Raw genomic sequence first — 25,723 nt, forward strand, 5'->3', positions numbered from 1 at the left:
GTACGTAAAATAATATATACAATGATCAAATGCTATGCAAATTATTTTACATTTACGGTGCATCAAGAAAGTATTCACAGTGCTTCACTTTTTCCACATTTTGTAATGCTACAGCCTTGTTGCAATATGGAATAAATTATTTTTTTCTCAAAATTATACCATGACATTGTGATTTAAAAAAAAAAAAGCTAATTTATTAAAAATAATATTCACATACTTTGTTGATTCACCTTTGGCAACAATTACAGCCTCAAGTCATTTTGAATACAACGCCACAACCTTGACACACCTATCTTTGGGCAGTTTTGCCCATTCCTTTTGGCAGCACCTACCAACTCCATCAGATTGGATGGGAAGCGATGGTTTTCATCCAGGATGCATCAACAAAGTATTGAGCAAAGGCTATGAACCCTTATGTACATGGGATTTTTAATTTTTAATACATTTGCAATAAAAAAAACAACCTTTTTACATTGTCACTATGGAGTATTGTGTGTAGAATTTTGAGGACAAGAATGGATTTATTCTACTTTGGAATGAGGCTGTAACATAACAAAATGTTCAGGGCTGTGAATACTTTCCGGATGCACTGTATATTATTTACTGTTACAAGTGGCCCTCTGAGGATAGGATAGACTTATTATCCTGTAATAAAAACTCATTTAACACCTGTGTTAGCCAATAGTGAAGATTTTGATAAACACGTCCTCTCTTCCATGTGTTCACAGACTCGTGAATGGAGTTGTCACGGAGCAACAGACTCTTGGCACAATGGCTCGCTTCCTCCGAACACCGCTCGTTTGGTCAGACGCACTTTCCTGGCGCACGCCTGCTGGAGGAAACGAGGGCAGCATCAAGGGAGAAGTGATTGTTTTATGAATGGGAACTATTAATAGAGTCTGGCCGAAGATAGTTTCCTGGCTGCAAATTCTGTATTTTTACGTGCTGCACTAAAAAAGAAGTCATAAGGTTTAGCGATCAGCATGTCTGAAGACATAAAGCTTTGCAGAAAGCAGGTGACACACAACATTGTCACACCAAGTCATGCCTGTCAGACGTCTTCATCGATTTAGAACAGGGGTATCAAACGTACGGCCCGAGGGCCGGATCAGGCCCGCGAACAGGTTTTATTCGGCCCGCGGGATGAGATTGCCAAGTATGAAAATTAACCTGAAATTTTTGAATGAAAGAAACAGCTGTTCTAAATGTGTCCACTGGATGTCGCAATAGCAATTTTTTGTATATTTGTAGATGATGCTACATATGTACAAAATAAACCACATGATGTTGGTACATCAGTCGAGGAAAATGATCAAACTACATAAATAACATACTGTAATTTGATTTTGATAAACATTTTTGGTAACAGTTTAGTATGGGGAACATATTCACCATTAATTAGTTGCTTATTAAAGTAACAAAGACTTAATTTTGAGTTATTTGGACACTAGGGGAACATATACAGGTTAGGGTTACTAATGAGCAATAACGATACGATATCATCATTGTCAAATTTTAACCACATACAATATTTTAAGTTTTACCAATTTTATTTTGTTACACACAGTCAAACTGGTTTTTAAATGCTTGGATAACTCTGCTCCCCAATTGCTCTGCAAGGCAATTACAAGACTGCAAAGTGGTACCAGATCTACCACCCGAGCAATGTCAAAAGGCAACTGTTGCGTTCCATTCCGTAGAACACCTTTTGCCCAGACTGCCTTTTCAATAAAAGGACCACAACTATGGAACTCTTTACCGGACACTTTGAAAAGTATACCTGCACTTGTCACTTTCAAAAAAGAATGAAAATTATGGCTAGTTGAGCAACAATCGTGTTCCCATGTTTAGTTTTTACTAATTTTTACTAATTGCTTTTTATCTAGTCTGCCCTTTGTCTGTGTTATTATTATTATTGGCTTTTATCTAGTTTGCACTTTATCTGTATTATTACTATTATCGACTTATCTTTGCCTTTTTCTATTTTTTATTTTTCTATTTTAATGATGTTGGATCTGTGTTGTTGTTGTTGGGGACAAGTGTTGTAAATTAGCTTTGGCTACAAACACTATGATGCATACATTGGATAACTGTTTCAGATGTCTATGTTTTTGTATCTGTCCCTATTTCAAATAAACCTTTATATATATATATATATATAATTCTGAGGTTATTGAGAGAAGACTCTTAGTTAATGGCTTACTTGTTGTATAATAAGGCCATGCAGAATAAGGCATTAGTAAGTACTTAATAATGACTAATTAAGAGCCAATATGTTACTAATTTGCATTTTAATAAGCAACTAATTAATGGTGAATATGTGTTCCCCATACTAAAGTGTTACCATATTTTTTTTATCTTGATAGGTTGAAAATTAACACTAATGAGTTGACTGATGAACATTATCATATAATTTGTTCAGAAAATATAAATAACGACAAATAAAGATAGAATACCATTAACCGCAACATGTAAGTGTAAAAAAACCCAACAAGATTACAATTTCAGAATGTGCTTGTTCTATTTTTAAACAAAGAAAACAATCTGAAGTCGTCTTTATTTTTAAGTTATCGTGCCGTGATTTTACCAGTCCGGCCCACCTGGGAGTAGATTTCTCTCCATGTGGCCCCCGATCTAAAATGAGTTTGACACCCCTGATTTAGAAACTGAAAAGTTCAGTAATGTTCCTCATATTTTCACTGTTACTGTATATTAATCGAGCCCATTATGATACAGTACCTTCTGTCTGTGTGTGTAAACACTAGTTATTTAAAGTTATGCAAAGAAACCATATTTTGTCAGTGCTATTTTCTATTGTATGTCCTACCAAAGTGAGACGCCGTGTGCATTTGTGCAAAGAGCTCAGTGGTATAATCACAACCTGGAGAGTAAGCCCTGCTGTGCACAGCCTATTTGTCTCACACTCTGTACCGACTATACCCCCCACTTTTATTTCCTTTTTCCCACTGTCTGTGTTCCCTTTTTGCAGCCATGCCTGACACACACACACACACACACACACACACACACACACACACACACACACACACACACACACACACACACACACACACACACACACACACACACACACACACACACACACACACACACACACACACACACACTCACACACACACACACTGCATCATGAATCTTTCATGTAGGGAGGCTGTATAATCCCTTAGGCGTGCTCCCCCAACACATACACATACACACACACACGCCTCCATCACCTTGCACCATGGCTGCAGAGGGAAGGAGGAGAGGGTGGCAGTTGAGAGAAGAGAGGAGGGAGGGAGCAGTAAAAGACAAATTGATGGTGTGAAGTAGGACCCCATTAGAATTACTTCCCTTCTTTTGGCTACTGAGGAAAGGAGGAGGAGATAACAATGCAGGGGATTGCTGTGTTCCTCCTGGTCGTGTGGGTCTGCAATGAAGAGTCAATGGCTTCTTTTTTTTTTTTACTATCGACCATAATGGTCTGATGGGAAAACCACTAAACACCCGGTGCCTCCCAAGCAAATTTAGCCTTTAAACTCCCTCAACTCATGTGTTTATTCATGAAAGCCACAAAGATAGCCTTACTTTTATTGAGCTTTAAGGTTAAGGAGCAAATTTACTATCGTTTACAGAGGAGATTCCAAACTCTAACACAATCTGTTAATTTGTTTCCCCCAAACACAGTGAATATGTAATTAGCGATCATTAATCCAGACGTGTGAAGTGAAGTGAAGTGAATTATATTTATATAGCGCTTTTCTCAAGTGACTCAAAGCGCTTTACATAGTGAAACCCAATATCTAAGTTACATTTTTAAACCAGTGTGGGTGGCACTGGGAGCAGGTGGGTAAAGTGTCTTGCCCAAGGACACAACGGCAGTGACTAGGATGGCGGAAGCGGGGATTGAACCTGCAACCCTCAAGTTGCTGGCACGGCCGCTCTACCAATCGAGCTATACCGCCCCACGTACATCCCATTGTATTTCACACATCACTGGCATCTGCGAATGAATCAAAGGCCACCAAATCTGATTTTTTTGCCCTCAAGTGACGCAGATCGGTTTTTTTTTTGCCAGTCTAAACGCTCCAAAGTGCTTCAAATCTGATCTTCTGGCATCAGATTCAGGCCACATCAGGAGGTAGTCCTGAATCCGATTGGAATCTGATATTTTCAAATGTGACTTCAGTTTAAACGCAATGCGACCTGAATGCGACCCAAATGGGACTTTTTTGTCAGCTTTGAGTGAGCTACGTCCCTCGTGTACGCGGGGAAAGACGTAGTCGCCAATGGAATATTTCATCACAACATCCGGTTTCAGTGAGCAAAGTCTATTTAAGACGACGGAATTTTCGGTGCATCACGTGTCAATAGCGCGCAAATAATAGGCTACATGTAATATACGAATACATATTTTGATTCGGGAGAAATAATGATTGTTGAAAGACCGGAATTGATGCAACGCATTTGCTTACGTTTGAGTTGAAAAATAAAGCTCACGTAGAGCCACGCTGATGTCCATGTCTCCTCTACTTAACAACCATCAGAAGATTAGAACCCTCCCAAATATATTACACTGTACAAATCCATTCATACATTATATTACTTCCATTTACTTTCACATAAAAACCAAACTTGCCAACCTTGAGACCTCCGAATTCGGGAGAGGGGGGGGTGTTTGGTGGTAGCGGGCTACAAGGGGTTCTGGGTATTTGTTCTGTTGTGTTTATGTTGTGTTACGGTGCGTATGTTCTCCCGAAATGTGTTTGTCATTCTTGTTTGGTGTGGGTTCACAGTGTGGCGCATATTTGCAAGAGTGTTAAAGTTGTTTATACGGGCACCCTCAGTAACACCTGTATGGCTGTTGATCAAGTACGTCTTGCAGTCACTTACGTGTCTGCAGAAGCCGCATACGACATGTGACTCGGCTGGCACGCTCTTTGTATGGAGTAAAAGCGGACGCGACGACAGGTTGTAGAGGACGCTAAAGGCAGTGCCATCACGGCACGCCCTCAATACTGTTGTCCGGGTGAAAATCGGGAGAAATTCGGGAGAATGGTTGCCCCGGGAGATTTTCGGGAAGGGCACTGAAATTCGGGAGTCCCCCGGAAAAATCGGGAGGGTTGGCAAGTATGATAGAAACACACAAATTTTTAAGGCAAATTTTATTTGATTTTGTAGTAGTAGCAACTTCCTCCCGGTCAACTTCCTTTGTTTTCACTTCATCAAAGTGTGCATGCAAGTGACGTCAAGGCCACATTGAGGCCTGTTACACTGGAGTCTGATAAAAATCACATTTTACTTGCAGTGTAAACAGTCATTTGGAAAAAAATCTGATTTGGTCCACTCTGGCCTGCAGTGAAAACATAGTCTATATGTAATTGCACATTGATGAAATATTATACAACATTTTTCTCATGTAGTATGCATGTTTCGCACTGCAAAAGATCCAATGTACAATTTACAAGGTTCTATTTAGTATTTGCTGCTAAAACTGAAAGTGCTCCGAAAAGGTGCGCCACTTGATTTTCGACATCTTCACATGAAACTATAACCTAAAAAATCATACATGTGAAACATGAAAATATAGTGTTATTTAGTGTAACAAGTGTGAAATACTTTTTCAATTCGGAATTACGCTGCCGTATTTTTTTTAATTCACATGCTCAGATGCAGGGGGTGCATGAATGAATAATGATCATTATTTACAAAGCCATACTTTTTGGAAAAAAAGGCCGGGAATTTGAACAAATTGTGTTTGACCATGGAATCTTGTAAGGCTATCTTGGTCCCTTCTGTGAATAAACACATGAGTTGAGGTAGATGATGGTCACACCAGATACTGACCCCCCCAGACCTCAATAAAGCAAAGCTGCACATGTCAGAGTGGCTTTTTACTGTTGGCAGCTTTTGTAAAAGCACACCTGTGCAGTAATCTTGATATGCCACACCTGTGAGGTGGGATGGATTATCTTGGCAAAGAAGAAATGCTCACTAACACAGATTTACACAGATTTGTGAACAATATTTGAGAGGAATAGGTCTTTAGTGTATATAGTAAAAGTTTTAGATCTTTGAGATCAATTCATTGAAAAATGCATAAACAAAAAGTGTCGCGTTTATATTTTTGTTCAGTATATATCAACAAGGAAAAAGCCTGTTGCACCAGTGGACTACGGGTGAGTCAAAAGCTCTTCAAAAACAATAATTCAAAACACATGCAAATGCAGGAAACATGACACAAACAATGAACCAAGAGGCCTCCTGATTGGCAATCGAGTATAGGTGAGGACATCAGCACTCTAAACAGAGGTAAAGTTACCACCTGGCATGCCCAAACAGGAAGTGGACAACAATAACAAGATTGCTGGACAGGAAATAGAACCAAAATACAGAAAACAAATTGAGTCCCAAAGCCAGAACATAAGAGATTTCTTTCACCACAACATATTCCATTTTCTGTTCTATGGTGGTAATCATATTTTTACCTTTTATAAAAACCTGCTTTGCCACAGAAATGGGAGCATACACTGCAAAAACTGAAATCTAAGAAAGATTGAATATCTCAAATAAGGGTGATATTTGCTTATTTTCTGTCTGATAAGATAATTCTTCTCACTAAGCAGATTTTATGTTAGAGTGTTTTACTTGTTTTAAGTGTTTTGGTCCTAAATTATCTCAGTAAGATATTACAGCTTGTAGCTGAGATTTTATGACCTATATTGAGTAAAACATGCTTGGAACTAGAATATCAAGTGTTGCAAAGCTGTGTCATCAACACTCACAAGTATAAAACTGCTTTTTCAAAGTAATAATTTCTTATTTCGAGCATGAAATAAAAAATCAGGACTTTGACACAATTGTGTCTCATAATTAAAACAGATGACAGCCAAATGGACTTTGCTGTTTTATTTTCAATGTAACAATAGAAAAGATGTACTCTTATAGTAGTACAGTTGGCACAGTACAGTGAACTGACCGTTAATATTTAAACATTTGACATTTCCAACAATTGTGAACAGAAATAGTTCATGCACATTCAGATAAATTCTTCAAAATTACAATAATAAAAAAAATTGGCCGGGGGTCGGGCTGTATATATATATATATATATATATATATATATATATATATATATATATATATATATATATATATATATATATATATATATATATATATATATATATATATATATATATATATATATATATATATTCCTTGCGCACTAATTGACTGAAAGAGCACGCACTTGGTGTGATGATGTCATGTTATCGATGGGAAAATGCCTTTTTAGACCATATGATTTGCCTGAGCGGCTCGTAGACCCCGAGAGTAACAAGCGGTTGCCTTGTTGCCTTTCCATTGAGAAAAATAAACTAGTTTTTAGTATAAGATTGCTGTTTTCAAGAAATGTAATCCCGAGCGCATACATTTATGTCAAGATAATAGCACTAGCATTTACTTAATTTAAGAATATTTTTCAACATACTGAGAAAAAAGGTCTCATATTTGTTTTTTCTATCAAGAAAAGTGCACTTGTTATTAGTGAGAATATACCTCTTTTAAGGTATTTTGGGGTTCATTGAGGTTAGCTAATTTTACTTGTTTTGGAAAGTCTTGACAAGCCAAATTTTCTTGTTCTATTGGCAGATAATTTTGCTTAGTTCAAGTAAAATATATATTTTTTCCCCTTGTTTTTGAACACTGGCTTTTTGCAGTGTATTGAGTTTATTGAGATTATCAGCCTTTTGAGTTGTTTTCCTTTTAAATTAATTAGAAGTCTATCTATGATGGCTATAATGAGGTTTTATTAGGATGTTGCTCCTTAGATCTAAACACACAGCTAAAAGAGGCTTGGGGATAAGATGAGCCATATGTAATTAGTGCAGCTTTAATTTGAACAAATCCTTCATAATTATTCAAGCAATTCTATTGTTCTAACTTAAATGTATTCTTTTGATCAACTAATTCCTCACCACAGCTGCCTAACCTTGCAACGTTATACTTTTAACGTGGCTGAAAAACAAGAGTGAGTTTTGTGATTGTCAAACAGTGAAGGACTCGCACAACTGTTGTTGCTCCTTAACAAGCTGCGCCCAAGTCGACACAACAGCACACAAACCTTCTCACCAGTCACACGGCTTATTATGCCACCCACCATTGCACCCCGGGCCCCTGATTTACTACGACACTGATTAACAAAGCTGTCCAGGGAGAAAAACGCAAGCGTGTGTGTGTGTCTGTGTGTGTGTATAAACAGACATATGCTAAGTGTGTGACTGTATTTGTGTAAGAGTCGGGAATCACTCGATTGAGGAGCGTTGGTTCTTAACCCTGAACATACTCAACAGTCAATCCATTAGGTACACACCATAGCCATAACATTTTCTCTCTACAAAGACAATTCTCCCTTTTGATAGCCTCATTAACAACATGCACCTTTTGTACAGCAAGCCCATTTTAATATTTACATTGAATATGTAGGTCAGGGGTGTCCAAAGTGCGGCCCGGGGGCCATTTGTGGCCCGCAGGTCATTTTTTAACGGCCCCACGGCACATTTTAAAAATACGAATGAAAAAAATTAAAAACATGATAAGTGGTATAAAAGAGCAAACAGGTGAAATGTAACAAGAAAATGTCGCAATGTTTACTCTAATAACACAAAGCTGCCATGCAGGCTGTTTCTTTCTTTAAAAAATAATAATGAATCAAAATCAAAGTCATTATGAATTATTGACCTATTCAAGGCTCCAATTATGTCACATCTGAGATATTTTTGGGGAAAATATTGCATATTTTGTGTTTGCCTTATAAAAAACTGAGCTGTTTTTTATAAAGAAGGGCCTAAAACGAACAAACGAAAAACATAAACAACAATAAAACGTGTAATTGACGGATAGATCTGAAGTTGATCTCGAGATTATTGTGTTAAAAGTAAACAGTAAAAAAAAAATATATAATTTATTTTTTAACACTATAATTATTTGGATCCCCAATAATTTTAGTGTGATTTGTTTTTAAATGTCTTTGCTCAAAAAATAATAATGAATTAAAATCAATGTTGTTATGAGTTATTGACCTTTTTAAGGCTCCAATTATTATATAATCTCAAATATTCCACTTAAAAATTGTATTGTGTGAAAATATTGCATATTTTGTATTTTTTCCATAAAAAAACAGGGTTTTCTTTGACAACAAGAGCATACAACATATATCTTTAAAACCGTTATATTGACAGATAGACCTAATGTTGATCTAGAGATTTAAAACTTGAATAATAATAAAAAATAATAATACTGAATAATGACACATTTTTAATATTTTTTTGACCAAAACCCTTTGGGGTCCCTGGGATCAAGCCTGAGTGGAGGCCTAAATGTATATTTTTTATACATATATTGTATTGGTTTTTAAAATAAAAAATATCAAAATGGCCCCCGCTTGCTTTGATTTTTCAGAATGCGGCCCTCGTGGAAAAAGTTTGGACACCCCTGATGTAGGTGATAAAGCCACAATAAACCTTCCAAAGCCATGTGATAACACTGCCAACAGTTTGAAATTCATAATGATACCAATTTTTTGGGGGAAATGTCACTGAACATAGACGGACATGAGAGGGAAACATGCCAGAGGCCATCGAATGTGAGCATTTACCCACTCAAGTCAGTTACGATGACGAACCGCATTCAGGTCGAGACCCCGATGAAGACGACAAGCATGTTAAACCTGGTCTGCGGTTGTGAGGCCGGTTGGATGTAGCGCCAAATTCTCTGAAACGCCTTTGGAGACGGCTTATGGAAGACAAATTAACATTCAATTCACGGGCAACAGCTCTGGTGGACATTCCGGCAGTCAGCATGCCGACTGCAAGCGTCCTCAAAACGTACGACATCTGTGGCATTGTGCTGTGTGATAAAGCTGCACATTTCCGAGTGGCCTTTTATTGTGGGCAGCCTAAGGCTCACCTGTGCAATAATCAGCATCTTGATATGCCACACCTGTGAGATGGGATGCATTAAATTGGCAAAAAAGAAATGCTCACTAACACAGATTTAGACAGATTTGTGAACAATATTTGAGAGAAATAGATATTTTGTAAATGTAGTAAAAGATTTAGATCTAAACGTTCAACTCGTCAAAAATGTGAGCAAAAACAAAAATGTTGCATATGTATTTTTTTCAAATGCACTTCTGTTTGTTATAGTCAACTTTGTCCAATTGTTGTCCCTACAACATTGTCCAAACATTCTGCGCCTTCTAATGCTTCTGGCACAGAACCCAAGTCCTAGAGGAAAAGCTATTCGCTCACTTCACCTAAATCACCATAGCCATAACATTTTCTCTCTACAAAGATAATTCTCCCTTTTGATAGCCTCATTAACAACATGCACCACGTTTTGTACAGTAAGCCCATTTTAATATTTACATTGAATATGTAGGTGATAAAGCCACAATAAGCCTTCCAACGCCATGTGATAACACTGCCAACAAGTTGAAATTGATAATGATACCAATTTTTGGGGGGGAAATGTCACTGAACATAGACGGACATTAAAGGGAAATCTGAAGACTGACCTTTAAAATACCACTTTTAAATGCTTTTTTAAAACATTTTTCGCTATCTTTATTTTGCCAATTCAACCTTTACAGTGCCATCTTTTTTTCTTTTTTTTGTGTGTATCGTGTATACTCCTATCGTGTACGATGCTGTATGTATACGGTCAGTGTGTTCCCTTGATTTTCGCAAGAGTTAGGTTTAAGTGTTGGATAATAATATAATATTACATTATATATAAGTGGGCTAGTAGGTCAATTTCCGCGAAGGAGGAAAACTATTTATTTATGCTTATCGGTAATCAAAATATTAGATACACCTGCACTATCTAATAGGATCTATTTAAAGTTTTGGAAAATATAAATGGCCTAATTTTGATTAAATTAATGTCATAATCTATATATATCAGTAATTTTCTAAGCCTGGAAGATGTATAACTAATGGTACATGGGCTCCATCTAGTGGTACCGCCAAATATTTGGTTTGTTATTTAAATACAGAGCTTTATTGTCCTATATTCAAACACAGTGTTACTGTTCAAACTGTGTGTAAAGCTTGACTAATGTTACAGTGGCCAAAAATATAAAAATATTAATTATATACAACCTCTGCCTTGTTTTTAATGAATACTTAGGCCTACTACGCTACTGTATAATATTGTTGGTCATTAGAGACTAGACTTCCTTTTATTGTCATTCAAATTTGAACTTTACAGTACAGATAAGAACAAAATTTTGTTGCATTAGCTCGTTGTAGTGCAGGATAAAAGAGCAATGCGGTGCAGATATGAATAAATATATTACTGTACAGATAAATATATTGCACTTTTGCATATGCATCCACGTTTATGGATGTATGTTATATTTGCTTTTATATTCCAGCGAGTTAATCCGTTTTGGGGGGAGTAGAGGGGATTATTAAGATGCGTTCAAGAGTCTTATGGCCTGAGGGAAGAAGCTGTTACAGAACCTGGAGGTTCTGCTACGGAGGCTGCGGAACCTCTTTCTAGAGTCCAGCAGTGAAAACAGTCCTTGGTGGGGGTGGGAAAAGTCTCTGCAGATTTTCTGAGCCCTGGTCAGGCAGCGGCTTTTTGCGATTTCCTGGATAAGATGATGAAGAGTCCTGATGATATTTTCCGCCGTCCTCACCACTCTCTGCAGAGACTTCCAGTCTGAGGCACTGTAGGCTCCAGTCCAGACAGAGATGCTGTTGGTCAGCAGGCTCTCTATAGTGCCTCTGTAGAATGTGGTGAGAATGGGGCGAGGGAGCTGTGCTCTTTTCATCCGACGCAAACAGTGCATGCACTGCTGAGCTCTTTTTACAAGAGTTCTGGTGTCTGGGACCAGGTCATATTGTCAGTTATCTGCACCCCCAGGAACTTGGTGCTGCTTACGATCTCCATTGCTGTGCCGTTGATGAAGAGTGGAGTGTGGCTGGACTGATGCCTCCTGAAGTCATTGATGATCTCCTTGGTCTTGTCGACGTTCAGGACCAGGTTGTTGGTTCTGCACCACTCAACCAGATGTTTCACCAACATTATGGTGCTACTTAAAGAGCTATGTTTTTTCTGAGGTGGTACTTGGTGAAAAATGTTTAGATTTATATTATTCCTGTGGTTTTAGTTAGGGTGGTGCTGAATTACATTGCATCATAAGAGCTGTGTCTAATATTTGGATTCTAATCTCAGATTGTCTATGCTCCAATGAGATGGTTGCACTGCATGCAAAGAATATACGAGTGTGTAGTACTTGGGCAATTCCCTAATGTGTATCTTATCCAAGCCAAGGGTGAGTTTGAATGTACCCTGAGTGTATTTTGCAGGGGCCAATAGGTCGATGGTTTCCCTCCTTCCAGTGCCTTGCCCTCACTCCACTTACTGCTCTCTCTCTCTCTCGGCTACATTTCATCATGCACTCTGTGTCTGAGCGCCACCTACCAAATACAATTAAGGTGAGTTATGACCGCTACAGAGAAGGAGCAGGAGTGGTGGGGTGGGTTAAGCTTGTGCGTGTGTGTGTGTGTGTGTGTGTAGGTGAATATGTGTGTTAATGATGCGTACATGAGGGGAGTGACAATGCATCACTTGGGCATAGCAAGTACAAGCAGCAAAGGAAGGTAGCAAGCACACAAGCACATGGAGTCAGAGCAGACACGCTCCCTTCCTTGGTGGAACGGAGTGGAGGGGACAGGGGAAGGCGCTGGGCGGGAGATTAAAGGGGGGCTGTGGGTGGTGGAGGGTGCAGTCCCAATTTCACGCCTCTGTTCATTTCTGCCTCTTCCAGCTGCACGCTCTTTCTCTGCACCCCCCAACTGATCTTTATGCCCTACACACACACACACACACACACACACACACACACACACACACACACACACACACACACACACACACACACACGCACGCACGCACACAAACAATCCAACAACCTCACACCTCCACATGAATCGTCCCCTCCCTTCCTGTATTCGGCTGATATCTGCCAGTGTAGGGGGAAAAAGGATCTGTCTTCAAATAACAAGCTCGAGAACATTATAAACCAAGCTGGAGTTGCCATGGTTGTAAGAAAAAAAAAAGAGAAAAACCAAGAGGAAACATAAAGGAACTGTTCGAGAGAGAAAAAAAAAAACTCCTATCTTTTCTCTTAGCGAAATTGAGGGTTAAAACATTTGTGTCCACATTAAAATGCATCCGCAAGCCAAAGCAACAGTCAATCAGATGTCGGAAGAAAATTATTTCAGAAAAAGACGTATCAATAATAGTATGTATGTATGCGTATATATATATATACACACACGCACGTTAGGTCAGAAAAAACAGAGGCTATATCATCCCTACAAGCCTGTTTCACCAAACAGCTAAATTTTTGTTTCATCTGACATCACACGGACACAGATAAGACCTTCTGGAGGAAAGTTATGCGGTTAGATGAAACAAAAATGTTGCTGTTTGTCCACAATACCCAGCAATATGTTTGGAGGAGAAAAGGTGAGGCCTTTAATCCCAGGAACACCATACCTACCGTCAAGCATGGTGGTGGTAGTATTATGCTCTTGGCCTGTTTTTCTGCCAATGGAACTGGTGCTTTAAATGGGACAATGAAAAAGGAGGGTTACCTCCAAATTCTTCAGGACAACCTAAAATCATCAGCTCAGAGGTTGAGTCTTGGGGGCAGTTGGGTGTTCCAACAGGACAATGACCCCAAACTCATGTCAAACGTAGTAAAGGAATAGCTAAATCAGGCTAGAATTAAGGTTTTAGAATGGCCTTCTCAAAGACCTGACTTAAACATGTGGACAATGCTGAAGAAACAAGTCCATGTCAGAAAACCAACAAATTTAGCTTAACTGCACCAATTTTGTCAAGAGGAGTGGTCAAAATTTCAACCAGAAGCTTGTGGATGGCTACCAAAAGTACCTTATTGCATTGAAACTTGCCAAGGGACATGTAACCAAATATTAACCTTGCTTTATGCATGAATGTTTTTTGTGACCAACAAGTATGTGCTCCAATCACTCTATCACAAAAAAATAAGAGTTGTAGAAATTATTGGAAACTCAAAACAGCCACGACATTATGTTCTTTACAAGTGTAAAGAACTGATCGCAACTGTATATATAATAGGGCTGTCAAAGTTACCGCGATAATAACGCGTTAACTATAAATTTCAATAACGGCAGTAATTTTTTTAACGGCTGATTAACGCAAACTCTTCCTTTTTGACACTCGGGCCATGCAGTAGCAGGGGAACTTGGCTGTAGGTCACTTGTTACTGATGAGCCACAAGCAAGCAGAAAATGGACAAAAGAAAGTCTACCTTATGGAAATATCAGGTTCAAAGCCATGGCAAGTCGGTCTACCGACAAGAAAGGACTATTTTTCGCCGTGAGAAGAGGCGACGTCCCTACAGCAAACGCCTGCTGTGTGCATTGAAAGAGGTGGGTGGTGCTTTATTTCCGTGTTCAGACTACAGTTAAGGTGCAGTAATAACATAACATTTAGATTGTTACTGCGACTGATTTAGTAAGTAAGATGACATAAAAGCTCAATAGAAATGAAAAACGGCTGGCAGGATGTCAAAAGGAGACTTTTTTTCATTGCAAACAGTCGATCCGACATCAAAACATGTCAAGACACATTCTCGAAACAATCACACACTTTTCCGGCTTCAAAAGTGGCTAAACTATAAATTGTGGTAGTCGGTAACAGTTTCATTTTTAGATCAAGCAGAGTTAAATTATTTTTGTAATCACTCAATACTGAGGTAAAAACTTATGTGACCACCCTGTAAACACCTGCATTATTTTGTATTTGCACACATGTAGTGTCTAACAATCGAAACAAAAACATGGGTGTACAATCCTGGTTAATACTACTATGCTAATGTTTTGGAACTTATTTTGCACTGAACAGCAAGTCACTATGTGCACATTTATATACTATGTAAAAAGACAGTAAGTAGTTAATATAATATAATATAATATAATATAATATACCGTAGTTTAGTGGTTCTCAAATGTAAACCTTATTTGTTTTTGTTTTTTTTACAAAGTACCACCATAAAAAACATTTGTCTCTCCAAGTACCACCATAATGACCAACATTAAAATACAGTAGCGTAGTGAGGCTAAGTATTCATTAAAAACGAGGCAGAGGTTTATTTAATATTTTTGACCACTGTAACATTAGACACAATTTGAACAGTAACACTGTGTTTAAATATATGATAATATAAAACGCTGTACTTGAATCAAAGGATTGTTTGGCGTTCCAGTAGATGGAGCCTGCGTACCACCAAAAAATAACTGATATGATTTATGATAATTTATGGAACAATTTTTCATAGAAAAAAACCCCATTGGGTAACAAATTATATATGTCGAGAAAAGCGGTCGACCTGCTATGTTTGACAACATCTTCATACAAGGAAGTAAAGAGGCCATGAGATGGGGAAAAAAGGAAAAAACCGACCCCTTTATTTACCTTTGCAAAGTAACATTTGTTTAAAGTGTGGGATGAAGTGTGTGTGTGTGTGTAGTGTTCTTAACGACCCCATCACTACTGAAGCGAGTTTCCTAATTAAACATTAATTATACAACAATGGCAGCCACAATTAGAATGAGATGACGCCAGGCTGACATATTGCCACCTGGGCTAATGTCAACAGAGCGTTATTACCGTGACCCCCCGCTGTGGCGATGGCGATCTTAGCAGGTAGAAACATCAGCTGCCGCATAGTGGAGCCCAGTTACATACACGACTAAACAATACGCCTGCCTTTTTGCTGGTGGACAGCAGCAGACGGCACACAAGCGGCGGTCCTTCGTCCCTTTGTGCTATCTGATAAAGGTTTGCACAAGCAGACTTCCTGCGAGGAATTTTGTTCATGTAGTCGCCGTGTGTTTTCTAGTCGTGCTGCAGCAAAGACGGTGGCTACGTGACTGCTGCCCTGCAGTCGCATTTGCATGTGTGTACTAACAAAAACAGATACAGAAAGACACACAAAACATGTAAGGGAAAAAGAAAAGGAACGAAGAGGTGCAAATGTTCAGGGGTGTCCTGATCTATCTATATCTGCTTGCATCTAAAATGTCCGATATAAGCTCAGAAACAGGCAGACCTGGATCGTGTTCACTTGTGCAAAGCTGACAGTTAACCGCTTAATACCATACCATAGCACACGGTTGGTCTAGCAGCTACGCAACAGCTAAGCACACAAAAGCACACAAGCTAATCGTAGGTAATTAAGTGTCCTTAGTTGAGCAATATTGCAGTCTAAAACCGCACATTTTTCATTATAAATAAGTATCAAACAAATGTAGCTGTGTATTCCTTACACATACAAAGTCTCCAAGGCACAGGCGTGCTAGAAAATATCCAGTAACAAACAAACACGTTAAAAAACAAGCCCAAATAAGCAACACTACATTCAAAGACAAGGCAAATAAAGAACCAAATGCTCAAAAACAAGCCCACAATAAGCAACCATATGTTTAAAAACAAGCCCTAAAAAGCAACCACAAGTTCAAAAACAAGCCTAAATAAGCAAACATGTTTAAAAACAAGTCCAAATGAGAAACTACACATTCAAAAACAAGCCCAAATAAGCAACCATATTTAAAAACAATCCCAAATAAGCAACCATATGTTTAAAAACAAGCCCTAAAAAGCAACCACAAGTTCAAAAACAAGCCAGCAAATGTGTTTAAAAACAAGTCCAAATAAGAAACTACACATTTAAAAACAATCCCAAATAAGCAGCCACACATTAAAAAACAAGTCCAAATAGGCAACTACACTTTTAAAAACAAGCCTAAACAAGCAACCACACGTTAAAAAACAAGCCAAAATAGGCAATCACACGTTTAAAGACAAGCCCAAATGGGCAACTACTGGTTTAAAAATAAGCCCCAAATAAGCAACTACAAGTCCAAAAACAAGCCCAGATAAGCAACTACACATTAAAAAAACAAGCCCAATTAAGCAACTATGCGTTCAAAAACAAGCGAAATAAGCAACCACACGTTAAAAAACAAGCCCAAATAAGCAGCCACACAGTCAAACACAAGCCCAATTAAACAACTACAAATTCAAAAACAAGCTCAAATAGGAAACTATATGTTTAAATTTAAGCCCCCGAAAAAGCAACTACAAGTTCTACACATTCAAAAACAAGCCCAAATAAGCAACTACACATTCAAAAGCAAGCCCGATAAGCCCAAATAAGCAAACAGATGTTCAAACCAGCTCAGTGGCCTTGTGGTTACAGTGTCCGCCGTGAGACTGGGAGGTTGTGAGTTCAAACCCCGGCTGAGTCATACCAAAGACTACGAAACATAGGACCCATTACCCTCCTGCTTGGCACTCAGCATCAAGGGTTGGAATTGGGGGTTGAATCACCAAAATGATTCCCGAGCGCGGCACACGCTGCTGCTCACTGCTCCCCTCACCTCCCAGGGGGTGAACAATGGAATGAGTCAAATGCAGAGGACATATTACACCACACCTAGTGTGTGTGTGACAATCATTGGCAATTTAACTTTAAAAACAAACCAAAATAAGCAACCACACAAACACAAAGCCCCCCTAAAAAACACAACTCACAATTCACAAACTTTCTAAGTGACTTTAGAAAAAAAGTTGCTTATAATACGCAGACTTGGCAACACTGCTGCTGCAGCAGCTAGGAACTTGGGCGATAACCCAAAGCAACAGTACATTTTGTCTTGTAGAAAGAACAACATGACAAAGCTTTAAAGCTAAACTTGCCTTTCATTATACTTTTTCTTTGCCCATTTCTGCTCTCTATACCTTCCGGTGACTCAACATCAGCTGTAAACAGTATGGACTGAGGGTAAGACAGAAAAGACAACAACAAAAAAAAAAGTGACGTCGAAAGAAACTTCCGTTAACTCGTTATCTTGTTTACTATGATGTCCCGTTTACATTGGAACTGTTAAAATGATTTTTATTATTATTTATTATTTAATGATGACAATTATTCCAGAGTTGAATGGCATTATGCAATTTGGCCTGGGTTTTAAAGTAAAGGACATTTTATTTTTCATCATTTCCAAAAGATAATCAACCTATTTGCTCCATTTCCTTCATCCCCAAGTTAGATGAACTTTCACAAAGAAAGAACACATTAGGAAGGGTAAAATGGCAAATTATGAATAATTCGGCCATTAGCAAGAAATCCGAGATTATTGACCGCTATGTGTCTGGAGAACAATCTCAGTTAAATTAATAACGTGCAATTAATCATAGGTTCCCTAAGAAATGATGGGGCGTAACACACTGCCTCATAATCTGCTGTCCGTACGTCTGTAGAAAGAGGAGAGCGATGGATGGAAGCAGGCTGGAAAAGAGCTAGAATCTAGAATTTGAGCAGCTGCCATCACAATTTTGATGACTAACTACAAACAAACTGAGCAGTTCTCTTCTAAAGAAAGTTACTGGTTTTACAAAAGAGAACTACCACCAAAAACACACATTCAAAAACTAACGCTCTAGAGACATACGAGTACAGTTAGTTTACAAGTTTAATTGGTTCTCTGACGGAGCTTGTAACTCAAAATACATGCATCTCCAATCAATGTTCTTGATTAAAATAAATTTAAATACATTTAATCAGTGCTTGGCCCCCCCAAAAACAGCACAATTTTAGTGTGTGTAACATGCCTTTTTCAAACGTAAATAAAAAAAAGTATAGCATTAACCTTGGAAAGCAGACTTCTACGGTATCTCTGCAAGCTCCATCACGTCAAACACACCAACAACATCTTTTACATATTTTCATGGATAAATGCACGCCGGTTAAAACCTCTGCAGGCTGCTACACGTCAAACACACCAACATCTTCTCCATATTTTCATGGATAAATGTGCTCCGGTTAAAATAAATTACTTTGACGTCTTAGGCTGGCATTATCATTAGGAATAGGTACTGAATCCAGTCCTTTTTTTTTTTTTTTAGCACCAGCCAAATCCAGCCGGTCCTACCAGGTACCGATTCACGTACATACAATTGTGCATTGTTACGGTATCCGGGGTGAGAGTAACAGCACATCTATTTGTTGACTCATCCGGATCTTTGCACACTCCAAAAGCACTGAGAGCGGACTCAGTCAAACTACCTCATGGTAATTTTGAAATTTCTATTGCTAACAAATCAACTGGCTCAAAAATTGCTTCAACTTAAGTAAGACTCCACTTTTCCAAAAATGATGTAGCTTGATGCTAATATACATTGGCTTTGTTATTGGCATGCTGCTGATTAGCATTAGCAAGTTTACATGGTAGCCTCCAAATGTGTTAATGAAAACTACAACTATGATGCACGTTACAATCAAATAACTGATGCGTAAAAAGTACAATTCTAAAGTATTAACACTTTTTAGGGTGCAACAAAAAACAACAAAAAACACTATAAACTATACTTTACTGCTATCTAGCGTCTTGGACTTACAACTGTATTTTCCACTTAATGTCATACTTGCAAATGAGATAATGAAATAAATAAAATAAAACAATATATAAGAACTAAACAGAAATCATAATCAGCTCATTTTTAAATGTTCCAATAAAAATAATATTTTATTATTAAAAAAAACATACTGTATATGTATTACCACAGACAAAAGTACCAACAATTGGTACCATTGAGTAGGTTCAAATTTGAAAGTTACCCATCTCTATACTTTACTGACAAAACTGAGTAGAATCCTTATAAAGGCAGTTTTAATGCAAATCGTGTGTTGGACTCTGATGAGCTTTGTGCTTTTGTCCAGAACTTGTTCACTCTGTTACATCACCTCGAGGCATTTTGAGCCCACCGAGCTGCTTTAATCCATTAACGCTCAAACTGAAAATTACCCTCAAATGTTAAAATCCTATAAAAATGACTTCCCCAGAGTCATTTAAAAAAATACTTTTGAAAAAAGCTACTTGGGCATTCAAAGAGAAACCTGCTTATTGTCATCCAGGTTTGAAGCACTCACTGGCTGAGAAAATTGCAGCGTTTTGGAGAGACTTACCCAGGCTGTGCCTCCTAATGAAGTTTAGCTGATGGATTTCACTTTGATCAGAATGTAACAACATAGAACTGCAGACTGCTGAGAAGCCCTTGCCCCATACACATCTACTGTGTATAACCTATACATGCTTTTGTGCAACCAATAGAGGTAAACTGTATTGATTGGTTGACTATATTTGGAGGCAGGGGCTTCCTACATTGTAAATGTAAGATTGTGTGGCCGATGATGAGCAATATAAACAATATGAAGACACTGCCGTCTCTAAACAGGTTAGGGACCCATTAATCTAACCAAAGTAATTTAAATCCATTCGAATATATGTTTTGTATTCATCAAAACAATGGATAGAAGAAATATCTGCAATTTTGGCATTAACAAGTTTATGGACCTACTAAGATCCAAATAAGTGGTAAATAGCATGTGCAAACAACAAACGTGTGTATTATTAGTGGGTGTGTTGGGGGATATCTACTAAGACTGCGTGTACAATTGATAACAAGTACAAAAGTGGTGCAAACCGCCCTACTTAAAAGAGGATGTTGCGTGTACTATGGGCTGTCACCATGGAAACACTCATTTACTGCATCTATGTGCTCCAAACTGTGGTGATTTGTTATGTTATGGCACATGATGTGGAGTACAACTAGAGCTGAGCGATATACAGGTTTTACGAGTTATACCAGTATATTTTAAAAAGATATATGTATTTAAGACAAACCGGCATACCGATATATGATATCATTTAATGCTGACTTTGATAGTTATCCCCGCGCTTCATTGAATTTCGACATTGGGCAGAAATAATATCGCATCAACACATGCTGTGGGCCTTTGCAATGCTTTGTTTTAATTTTTATATATAAGACTCTTCAAACCAGGGGTCCCCAAACTACGGCCCGCGGGCCGGATCCGGACACACTGCCAGTCCGTCATCACGGTAAATACCAAGGTTCAGGTTGAGGCTAGCGAGCTGGGAGAGGAGGAAACTCCCAACAAGTTTGCACGTTTCTGCTCCGTCAAAACTCCCCATAGTGACGTCGAATGTTGAATTGTTCTTTTTTTGCCATGGTGTACCGTTGCGGATGAGTATGGAGTTCTTTGCGTGGATGATGATGTTTCTTTCGTTGCCTGTGATTGAGTCGTAGTCAGAGGCAAAGTCTAGTGCTTTGGTCAGTAGGTCTTGCGTGATGGAAGGGTAAAATTCTTCGACATCGAAGGAGATAAAGTTGTGCTGTTGTTTGTCTTGGATGTTGCTAAACCAAGACAAACAACACCACAACTTGATAAAGGAGATAAAGTTGTGCTGTTGTTTGTCTTGGATGTTGCTAAACCAAAAAAAAGAACAATTCAACATTCGACGTCACTATGGGGAGTTTTGACGGAGCAGAAACGTGCAAACTTGTTGGGAGTTTCCTCCTCTCCCAGCTCGCTAGCCTCAACCTGAACCTTGGTATTTACCGTGATGACGGACTGGCAGTGTGTCGCGCCTCGCCAAGGAGCAGCGAGAATACCAAAAAGCGTATATGCCAAATCTTCAAAGAGAACGGCCTACGGATCACGATTGAAGCCAACAAGCAAACCGTCAACTTCCTCGACGTCACTTTCAACCTGAGAAATAACAGCTACCAACCATTCACGAAACCCAACACACCACTCCAATACGTGCACCATGACAGCAACCACTCACCCACCACCACGAAAAGAATACCTACCGGAATTAATAAAAGACTATCGATGCTGTCATCTAGCAAAGCTGAATTCGACGAAGCAACCCCCCCGTACCAAAAAGCACTTGATGGAAGCGGATACAACTTCACACTCACCTAAGAACCCACGCCAGGAAACCAACCAAAAAGGAGCAGAAAACGAAACAACATTATCTGGTACAACCCCCCATACAGCAAAAACGTCTCAACTAATATTGGCCACAAATTCCTCACCATGATCGACAAACACTTCCCCAAAGGCAACACCCTAAGAAAAGTATTCAACAAGAACAACATTAAATTGAGCTACAGCTGCATGAACAACATGCGACAAATCATTTCAAACCACAATAAAGCAATTGAAAAGGAGCCGCCCACCACCAGGCAGAACGACTCCAAAACCGACAAAGGCTGTAACTACCGCAAGAAACCTGATTGCCCTCTCAACGGGGGGTGCTTACAACCATCAGTCGTTTACCAAGCAAAGGTAACACGCAAGGACATTAACACATCCGACACATATGTAGGATTAACTGAGGGAGAATTCAAAACCAGATGGAACAATCACAAGGCTTCTTTCAGCTGCAAAAGCCTGCGGAACACTACAGAACTCAGCAAACACATTTGGAATCTCAAAGACAATAATGTTGAATATTCAATAACATGGCAAATTCTTGCATCCAGCACACCTTACAACAGTGGTAATAAAAGATGCAACCTATGCTTAAAAGAGAAACTGTTTATCATATACCGTCCAGACTTGTCATCCCTCAACAAGCGCAGCGAAATTGTATCAGCATGCCGTCACAGAAGGAAACACCTCCTAGGTAACACATGAGCCAATCACCACGCCCCCACGCCTGCCTGTACCCACCCACTCTGTGCCCTATATAAACCATGGTATGTGAATGCTTCCATTAAAATCTCCTGAGGATTGAGGAAACCCCTCATGAAACAGGCCTGTAGAGATGAAATAGTCTTGTGATTTTTAGCTTTCTTGCCCACTCCGTAGCTTCGGCGGCTGGAGGGGGCGGGCGGCGGCTTCTTCTCTTTATTAACCAGAGGTAACACAATCGGAGAAAAGATTCAACAGAACAGCCGTCAGAGTCGACAAACTGCTGCTGATAACTGCTGAAGCTAACAACGATATACTGTAGATATACTGTATATATATATATATTATATATATATATATATATATATATATATATATATATATATATATATATATATATATATATATATATATATATCAGGAAAATCTCCTGAGGATTGAGGAAAACCCCTCATGAAACAGGCCTGTAGAGATGAAATAGTCTTGTGATTTTTTTCCCACACATACATATTACGCTCTACCACGGTATCGAGCACTATTTTTTGGATAATCTAATTAAGACATATATATATATATATATATATATATATATATATATATATATATATATATATATATATATATATATATATATATATATATATATATATATATATATATATATATATATATATAGTCGAGGTTTCTGTGGTTTATCCGTTATACAGTGCTCAATACCGGAGGAGAGCGGAATATACGTTAGGTCAGGAAAAAATACAGAGGCTATTTCTTCCCTACAAGCCTGTTTCGCAGGTTTCCCTTATCTAAAATCCCCTGACTAGGGGAAACCTGCGAAACAGGCTTAACACTTGCTTGTAGGAATGATATAGCCTCTGTATTTTTTCGTGACCTAACGTGTGTATGTATATATATATATATATATATATATATATATATATATATATATATATATATATATATATATATATATACGTATATATATATATATATATATATATACATATGTATATATATACGTATATATATATATATATATATATATATATATATATATATATATATATATATATATATATATATATATATATATATATATATATATATACATATACACAATATATAAGTATTGTTTGTTTGATTGCTGGTTGTGTTGGGTTTGATCAATAGTTGGGTATAGTTTGATCGCTGATGGTGTTGGGTTTGATCGCTTGTTGGATATAACTTTTGGGCTGGTTGTGTGGGGTTTGATCGCTAGTTGGGTATGATATATGTTAATAATATCTATAATATAGGATATATTTGAATGATATACAGTATATCCTATGAAAAAAACGAACACCATTAAAAAAAACCACTAGCAGATACTAAAACGAATCAAATTAATTCCTATTGGTGTCTGTTGGCTCCAATCATTACCTTAAGTCATCAGGCGTTCTGATAATCAGTGTATTTTCTCCATATACATTAAGACAAACACTTTCGCTGGCTCTTGTTCTCATTTAATAGACACAATCCTTAGCGCACAAGCTTATTAGATCAGCTTTGAATGCGCTAGGAAGTTTGCACATGTTTTGGTACATGCAAACGTTTAGCAGATCAGGCCCCATACAGTACTGTAGTACAAAAAATGCTGAAATGTGAGGGGAGTGATGACTTTCAAACATCTCTCTCTCTCTTTAAGGATACCATGTTCTAATTTCGGAGAGATTCTACGAAATCCCGGATATTGGAGTGATATGTACTGTAGGATCTAGTCAAGTAGCACAGAAAGGATAAGGAAACCTAATCTGATATAAAATAGAAACGTAATCCATCGCTGTGTAACAGGAAAAGAAAAAAGGGGGACAAAGACCATGAGGGAGAAATTGCACCAGAGAGCTGGAGGGGGGAGGCGAGGGCGGGCGAAGGAAAAGCCACGGAAAAATTCACTTCCACACTTGGCTGATCTAGGAAATCCTGCAATCTTGCAGCAGCCAAAGAGCAAAAGCAGATGAGCCATGTCTCTTTTCATCTCATACTCTCTATCCATCTTCTACTCTCCCTTATTCTCCTCACAAGTTCTTCATCTTCCAGTCTCACCTCTTTGTTCCCTACCAACCTTTTTCTTTTTTGTCTTTTTGCCACTATGCTAACCCTGATGTTCGACCCTTCTTGACATGTGCTCTTGCCCCACTATACCAATTCCACACAGCAAGGTAGGCTAGACTTGACAGATGACCAGTATTCTGCATTGGGATGCACGCAGTGGACCGGAAAGAAGAACATGAATCCGATTGAATCCATTGAGCCCCAACACAGGAGCTGAGTCAAAAATTCTACCTTTAAAAATATAATAAAGGCCAGTTTTGAATGAGACTGTCACAGAGTTATTATTAAACAATATGCTTATTATGGGTTGGGTTTTAATCACTGGTTTGGTTAGCTTCGGTATGAAAGCTGATTAGGTTGGTTTTGATCACTGGTTGGGTTGGTATAAAGGTCGGTCTGGTTTAATCACATTTTGGAGTTGGGGGTGCATTTGATTAAGTTATGATTGATGATTGGGTCTGGGTTAGATTTGATCATTGATTAGGTTAAGTTTAGTCACCGGTTTGGTTAGGTTATGGATGTTTGCTGGTTGGGTTGGTAGGTGAAATCATTGGTTAAATTGGGGTTGACTTAATTGTTTTTTTGATTGCTGGTTGGGTGGGCTCGAAATCGATAGTTTGGTTGGGTTTGATCACTTTTAGCATTTGGTCTGATTGCTTTTGTCCTGATCTGCATGGCGGTTTTTGGGGTTTTGTGATGTTTTTCTTACGTTAAGTGCTTCGTCCTGTTTAGCGCTCATATTTTTGTTCCATTTCCTGATTTAGTTTTGTCTTTAAGTGACTTCACCACTGTTTCTGAGTGCTGTTCTCCACACCTGCTCTAGATTAATGATCAGAGGACTGAGACACTAGTTTGTTGACTAATGTTCATGGTGTATCTTTTGATATTTGCCTATCCGGTCCATGATTAAAGGACCTTTCTTATCTGCATCCTGGAGTCTTGCCAACAACCGCCAGAAGGTTTAATGACAGTTAGTCGGACTTTTAGTCCGGTCAAACC

The sequence above is a fragment of the Entelurus aequoreus genome, linkage group LG18 (genome assembly GCF_033978785.1).
Source record: "Entelurus aequoreus isolate RoL-2023_Sb linkage group LG18, RoL_Eaeq_v1.1, whole genome shotgun sequence".
NCBI lineage: Eukaryota > Metazoa > Chordata > Actinopteri > Syngnathiformes > Syngnathidae > Entelurus > Entelurus aequoreus.